We start from the raw sequence: 7,768 nt of genomic DNA, 5'->3' as shown, positions 1-7,768 counted from the left end.
AAGTGGCACAGCTTGCTTTCTAGGCACGATGCCGTAGAAAGGCGCTTCGGTCGGTCGGACGTGTGTTCAGGCGATGCCCATGGCATCAAGCATTTCGGCGCACATGGTGTTGAGGCCGCTACCTCCATCCATCAGTACCTTGGTGAGCCACTTCGTGTCAATGATTGGGTTGATTATGAGCTGATATCTCCCTAGTTATGGGATGCTCTCCAGGTGGTTGGTCCGATCAAAGGTTATGGTAGACTCCGACCACTGGAGGAAGACAAGCATGGCTGGTTCGGTCGTATAGACCTCACGACGCATGAGCTTCTGGCAGCGCTTGGAGTCATAGGCCATCGACCCTTTGAAGATCATGAGGCAGTCATCTAGTGTTGGATAGCCATCATCCCTCCCCTCGGCGTCATCCACGGTTGGCTCGAGGTCCTTCCCATGCCCTCCATTGTTGAAGCCTCCAGACAAAACCACTTGTCGGTGCAGAAAGTGACCAACACATAAATATTTATAGTTTTGCTGTATGTTGTGATCGGATGTGGCCTAGCACTCAATGACACTAGGTTTATACTGGTTCAGGCAATGTGCCCTACGTCCAGTTTGAGTCAGTCGGTGACTTTATTCCTAAGTCCATGTGCTTGAAGTTTGTTGTGGGGTTACAAATGGAATGGAGTAAGATGGGGGTGCAAGAGGTCTGGTCGGACTCTGGTCTAAAGGGCTAAGAGTGATGAGAGCTCTGCTATGTGCTAAGTGTTCGAACGTCTATTGTTCATTGGAATCCTTGGTTGTTCGGATCGTTGGAGCATGTTTTAGTTGTCGTCCGATTGATGTCTTTATTTGGGAGAGAGCGCATCCCCTTTTATAGATGAAGGGGACAACCTTTACTAGTGAGAGAGAGTGTGTGAGTGTTTGTATGCTACTATGTCTTGTTGCCCATGCCATCGGGTACAAGATGATGGTAGGCGCCTATAACACTGTTTGTGTCAGACGCATGTGGATGGTTTTACCATATTCACCATGTATGGCAAATGACGGCACCCACAACACTATCGATGCCTAGAGACATGTGGGGGGGGGGGGGGTTAACCATGTTTTCTTGGTATGGGAATTGATGGTGCCCACAACACTGTAGGGCAATTGTCGGCGCCCGCAACACTACTTGGGTTCTGACATGCTTGGAAGGTTGTAGGGCACCCTTCTAACATGTCCTGTTGGTACTTACCTATAGGTGTATAGGGTATGGTCCTTGGTTTTGTAGTTTGACTTGAGCGTCCTGCTTTACTTGCTCTGCCCATTTCCTAGTCCTCACTGAGCCGACGTCCCTAGTCGGTTGGTCCTAATCTGCTTCGACCGCATTAGTCAGAGAAGAGCTGTAAGCAGAGGTTTGGTGTATCCCCGGTCAGAGACGTGGGTCAAAGTCAAAACCATTGTTTGGCCAAGCCTTCTAGTTGGAGAGGTGGGCTAGAGATGGAAGTGAGGCCTTCCTATTGGAGAGGTGGGTCAGAGTTGGAAGCGGCGCCGTTCCTCTTTGGCCAGGCCTTCTGGCCGGAGATTGGATCACCCTTCTGTCCTATTGTTAGGTTCTTGGGCCAGCCTAGGAGTTGCGCGTCATTCGCAATGTCGTCTGCTAAGCTGAGCTTTTGCTGGGAAGCAGGTCCATGAGGGACCCTAGGTTTATGAACCTGATAGGAGCCCCGAGCCCTCGGGCGATTTTGTGTAGAATCGCCTAGGGGATTTTTGTCTTGACAGTGGGTGCGTGCGAGTGCACCTACAGGTGTAGCCTCCGAGCCCCCGTGCGATTTGGGTAGAATCATTTGGGGGTTTTCCATGTTGCCAGTAGGGGAATTTTTTGTTTTGATAGTGGGTGCGCGCGAGCGCACCCGCGGGTGTAGCCCCCGAGCGATTTGGGTAGAATCGCCTGGGGTTTTGTCAGTGGGCGTGAGTGTGTGCACCTTGGTGGGCATAACCACCTCTTTCTAGTTTCTAACCTAGGCCTTGAACATGCTGAGGCATTTTGGATGTGTTGAGGGATCGAGCGGGTCAGAGTCATGGATCCAGGCACTAGGCGCAACGAGGTATCGGGCGAGTTAGAGTCGTAGATCTAAGCGTTGGATGTGCTGAGGCATTTTGGATGTGTTGTGGGATCAAGTGGGTCAGAGTTGTAGATCTAGGCGCTGGGCACAACGAGGGATCGAGTGAGTCGAAGTCATGGATCCAAGCGTCGGACATGCCAAGGCATTTTGGACGTGTTGAGGTATCGAGTAGGTCAGAGTCATGGATCCAGGCATTGGCTGCAACAAGGGATCAGGCGAGTCAGAGTCGTGGATCCAGGCATCGGATGTGCTGAGGCATTTTGGACGTGTTGGGGGATCGAGCGGGTTAGAGTCATAGATCCAGGCGCTGGGAGCAATGAGGGTTCAAGTGAGTCAAAGTCGTGGATCTAGGCATCAGACATGCTGAGGGATCGAGCGAGTGTGAGTCATAGATCTAGTCGCTGAGCGCTACGAGGGATCGGGCAAGTCAAAGTCACAGATCTAGGCGTCGGACGTGCCGAGGCGTTTTGGAGGTGTTTGGGCGTCCTGAGCCCCCAAGCCCCGTTGGGCTTGGTAGGGGTTGTTTTGAGTTTTCGTGCATTACCTCGTCCATGGTTTTCGCAACTAGAGGGGCTGAGCTAACGTTGCTTGCCTCGATGGCTCAAGTGATGTGCTCGGTGAGCTCGCTAACGGGCACGTTCGAGTGAAATTTGGGTCTGTTGTTCGTGATGGGGTCGGCATTGCCCTCATGTGGTATTCCACTGCTCCTTAACCCGCATCCTAGCAAATGCCTAGGTCATTCTAGAGACCAACCTAGGTGGCCCGCTGGCCTCTCCTTGATGGAGATTCTGTAGGCATGGCTCTAGGTTAGGATCGAACAAGAAGGTTGAGATGACCCTATCTACTTTAGTGTAGACTAGGCGAGGGCCGCTCGGGGCTCATCTGCATTTTCTCCCCGAGCTCTATTTGACACGAGGCAGTCTCGAGCCCTTTGTGGGCTAGCCTTCGAACCCCGGTCGGTCGTTGCTCATATTGAATGAGGCAACTGCCGCTTCATGAAGCAACACAGAGCGTTGTGATGCATTTAACTACATATGCGATGCTTCAGATGTATGGGATGAATGAATATGAATGCGTGTATGAATGTATGAATGACAATAGATGAATGAATGGTCATATAAAGAAATAGTGGGGGTTTGGTAATGTTACCTTGATTACTAGAGTTACATTGTTTGAAGAGCTCCTATCGAATATGTTCGACTGGGATCCACCCTCACCGTTCATGATGGAGTCAACATGGCCCACATAGGGTGTCGTTGTGCTCCTTTCCTATCTCTCGGTGTTTGCCTGAGCCATCCGATCGACTCAGGATGCCTGTTGGACTCTCCTGGGCGGAGATCCCATAGTTGGGCCTTTCCAAGTCCCACCTGGGAAGGCAGAGGGCTGCCTGTGCATAGTGGTGCCTTGTTTCTCGCGCCCGGTGTGCGGTAGTGGTGGGCTATTTCCACGCCACGTCCTGTCTAACTAGGTGCCGTCTTATCAGGCAGGGTGCGTCCCGCCATATCCCATCCGCATTGAATGGGGGAAGGGAGAGGGTTTTTCACCCCAATGGCTCACCTTTCCCCAACTGTTGTGCCTTCTCTTTAAATAGGGGTAGGGAGAGGGCTTTTGTTCTGTTCTTCACCTATTACTTATCTACCGCCTCTTCTCCTTCTTCCTTCTCGCTAAGAGCGTTTGAGTGCCATGGTGGTTCATAGGAGAGAAAAGGGGAGAGCGAGGGAGAGTAGAAAACTCAAAGATCCATTCACAAATCCAAAGCGCGATGTAGAGCTAGAGGTCATTCGTTGTGAGGGAGTCAGTGCTAGCTGCCTTCGCCGAGAAGGGGGTGCTGCCGCCAAAGGAGGTGGTGCACTAGAGGGCTCCTACAGGGGAGGATTTTCCATGACCTCAGGACGATGATGTTGGCTCCTTCCTTGCCTTCCATGAGCATGGGGTATCCACTAGTTGATGCGTGGCCTCCTCAATGAGTGGGGCCTAGAGCTGCAACACCTTAATGTGACTGGGGTGCTGCATATCACTGACTTCGTCACTATGTGCGAGGCCTTCCTCAGGATGGAGCCACACATGGATTTCTTCCAGCGGATGTTCTCTAGGCTAGCATTGTTAGAGGGGAAGCCGCTTAGGATCATGCCAGTGGGGGGCTTCATGTTGTAGAAGAAACCGAGCGCGTTGGGCTCGTACCCCGCATACACCCCCTACGATTCTAATTGGGGGTGGCATGGGGAATGGTTCTACATCAGGAACCTAGCAGAGGCGCCATTCACATGTTTTTCTGGTAGGAGGCCGGAGAGGTAGGAGAGCTGGTCATGGGGCCTCGCTAGCCGGTAGAACAAGAAGCTAGACATTATCGGGGCAGAGCTTCAGAAGCTGGGAAAAAAATGTGGCAGGGACTCGATGGGGTGTAGGTGTTCCATGCCTTCTTCCGCTGTTGGGTCACCCCGCTAGCGGAGAGGGAATGACCAATGTGGATGTACACCATCCCAACGGACCCCCACTGCGCATCATCGGAGGAGTTGTCGAACGACGAGGTTTGGAGTTGTCTCGATCGGGTGCTACAGCTGAGGGCGAAAGAGACCCTTGATGGAATGCCCAGACCTCTTCACGCCGCGAAGCTATTCAAACTGGTATGCTTCCCTCTCCTCTAAGTTCTTTTCCCCTTTTTCTCTCTAGTATCTTGGCTTTGAGTCGCCCATTTTGTAGGGACTCAGAGTTTACAAGTCCCGATCGCATCTTCCAAAGGGGCCAGAGGGCGTGGCCTAGCAGGCTGCCCTGAAGGAGGTGGCAGTTGAGAGGAAGAAGAAGAGAGCCGAGAAGGCTCGACAGAAGCATGAGAAGGAGATGGAGATCGCCCAGCGTGTGTGGGCTAGGGAAAACGGGAGCGATGTCGAGTTAGAGCTCGAGTCGGAGGATCCCACAGAGATGGGTGATGACATGATATCCTCTAAGGATGAGAGGGGCTCGGAGGTTGTCGTGGCCTTAGTGGAGCGTCACGAGCCTATGGCCACGTCTGCCGGTGGTCAGCGAGAGGTGGAGAGGCATGACGACATTCTTGTGCTTAGGAATCACGCCACGAGCTCAAACACTGTTGGTGAGCGGGAGGCGAAGCGGACGTGGTCACCGTGCCCTTCGAAGGTGTCGCCGGTCTCATCCCCACCTACCTCGGGCGTGGCGAGGCAAGCCAGTTGATTGAAGGAGTGGGCTCGCACCCGCATATCATTAGGGTCAGCGCCGATGCGTGACCCACAACAGGGGGATGCCCTGCCAGCTGCTCTAGTCAGTGCGCCTCGAGTCGTTGGTCATGGCGACGCGTGGGCCAAGCGGGTGCTAACCGGGTCGACTCCCCCTGGTCAAAGTGAGGGGGCATGGGTCATAGCCTGTGAGCGGTCCTCGCTCGGTAGGCCCATTGCCAGCGGGTCGGGGCTTCAGAGTCCTGCCACTTACATCCTAGTATGCACTGTTTGATTTCAAAGTTTGAGTTTTTTGGAGTGTGACTGACCTATATTTTTTTGAACAGTGGCTAGATGCTGCTGGGGTTGACCATTGCCCCATCTCTTGTGTGGGAGGAGTGGAGGCCCACCTTGCATCGCGTCGCAACGAGCGGTGGGGAGAGTAGGGTGGCGGTAGTGTGACCTTTCCTTCTGGGGGTGGCACCCCCAGGTTGGTTGCCAATATGGCGACAGCGGCGGTGACGGTGTTGGCGGTGATCCCAGTGGTGATAGCAGAGGCCATGTTGGAGGTGACCCTTGCGACCCCTCCTACACCAGCTGCGATGAAAGAGGGGGAGACTGATCTCCTTGCCTCACCTGGTGGAGAGCCGCAAGGCTCACCCTCCCAGTCGGAGCCGGAGGTGTTGATGGGAGATGTGGCCAGGCGGGAGGCGGAAGGTCCACCGGTGGACCATGAGATTGAGATAGTGTAGGTCTCCTCCGATGATAAAGCAGGTGATAGGGTGGAACCGCTGGCACCGTCGTAGGAGCTGGCAGTGGTTTGATCGTTAGCTGGGCCTTCTAGCAGGCTGGGGGAGACCAACCTGGTGTGGCCCTACCCCGAGGACTTGCAATAGAGTCCAATCTCACCCAAACTAGGGTGAAGCTGGAGGAGGCCCTGGAGTGGGTCAAGTCCATCCAGTAGGCGGTCACGGTTGACCTGCCCCATGTCACAGAGGTGAGTTTTTTGCTTTTGTTCTTGACTCCTTGGTCTTTCGTCCGGTGCCTCAGCATGTTTGCTTCTTGTTTTTGTAGGGTCAGGAGGAGATGCCGAGCCGCAAGTCTCATTTCCTCTGGATGGAGCATGCCTAGGTGGCCGAGATGTCGCGATGGGTCATTGAGCTTGAGCGCGAGCTGGAGTCCACCCACCGCAAGTCCTAAGACCGGGTGGTAGAGGTGACCGAGGCGAGGGTAGTGGACCTGCTCATGGTGGAGCGAGCGACCGCTGCTGAGCGGGGGCTTGAGGCGGCAAAGGCCCGCCAGGCAGAGACTGAGGTGGTGCTGTAGAAGTCCCTGGCGAAGACTGAGGTGACGCTCCAAAGTACCCTGGAGACCCTAGAGATAAAGTGGAATGCCCTAGAGATAGAGTGGAAGGCCCGGTCGGAGGTCAACTAGGAAGTGCTCGCACTCTAGGGCCAGGTGCTTGGGACTGAGCAGTTGAACACCTGGTTGTGTAAGCAGGTGACTCAGCAAGATGATGGACTCTCCATCCTTGAGAACACCCACCTTGGTATCTATCCATTGTGCTTTTGATGTCTTGGTTTTTTCCTTTACCCCGCTTCTGAGCTTGTCATCCTTCTTCCAGAGCTAGGCAGAAAGGTTGGGTTGCTGGAGCGAGGCCTGGAGATAGCCAGGATGACAATTGGCTAGAATGTGGAGGCACTCGCCAAGTCCCTTAAAGAGCGATGTGCTCTCGAGGGGGAGCTTGACCAGCTTCACAACGTCGCCTAGGTCATCGCCTCGGAGGTGTTTGGGTCAGCGCCGAGCACTAGCACGCCCGCCATTCGACTAGCGGAGGTCTCAGATGAAGTGCGAGCGCTCATCATCGACAGGATGTTCTACAGAACATTGGGGGTGCAGACATCGGTGGCGACACACCACCTAGAGCTAGACTTCACTGCCATCTATAGTGGGTACGCCAACGGCTGGAGCCTAGAGGCCATCCATGCGCTCCGGGAAAGCTTGCTGCCACACGCACAGTTGGTGGCCAAGCAAGTCTCCATACAGTGGGTGATGGATGCTCATCGTGCGAACGTGGCCAAAGGCACGCACTAGGAGGACGTCACTAAGTCTACAGATGGCGTGGAGCCCGACTCGGAACCGAACGTAGTCCCACCGGAGGACGAGCAGCCCCTACTTTCGCCGGTCGCGCCGATAGATGATGCCACCGGGCAGCCATAATTAGCATGTAAAAGTTGAAACAAGTAATTTGTGTAAGGGATAAGTTCATGGGGGAGCCCCCGTGTGAACAGTTCATATTCATGATACATCCATTTCATTTTGTGATGAATCACTTTGTTTAGGGAAGCTTGTCCCATCCGTTTCTTATTTTTACCTTAGCATATTTTTGTTTTTTATTCTTTCTTTTCCGCACCTACCCATTTGTCCCGTAGGCTACAACCTTAAGAGCCCAGGCATGGCCCGCGAGGCTCAGCTACTCATAACCATAGATAGAGGCAGGGTGTAATTGGTCAGAAT

The sequence above is a fragment of the Miscanthus floridulus genome, chromosome 16 (assembly GCF_019320115.1).
Source record: "Miscanthus floridulus cultivar M001 chromosome 16, ASM1932011v1, whole genome shotgun sequence".
NCBI lineage: Eukaryota > Viridiplantae > Streptophyta > Magnoliopsida > Poales > Poaceae > Miscanthus > Miscanthus floridulus.
Note: the sequence above shows the minus strand (reverse complement) of the source record.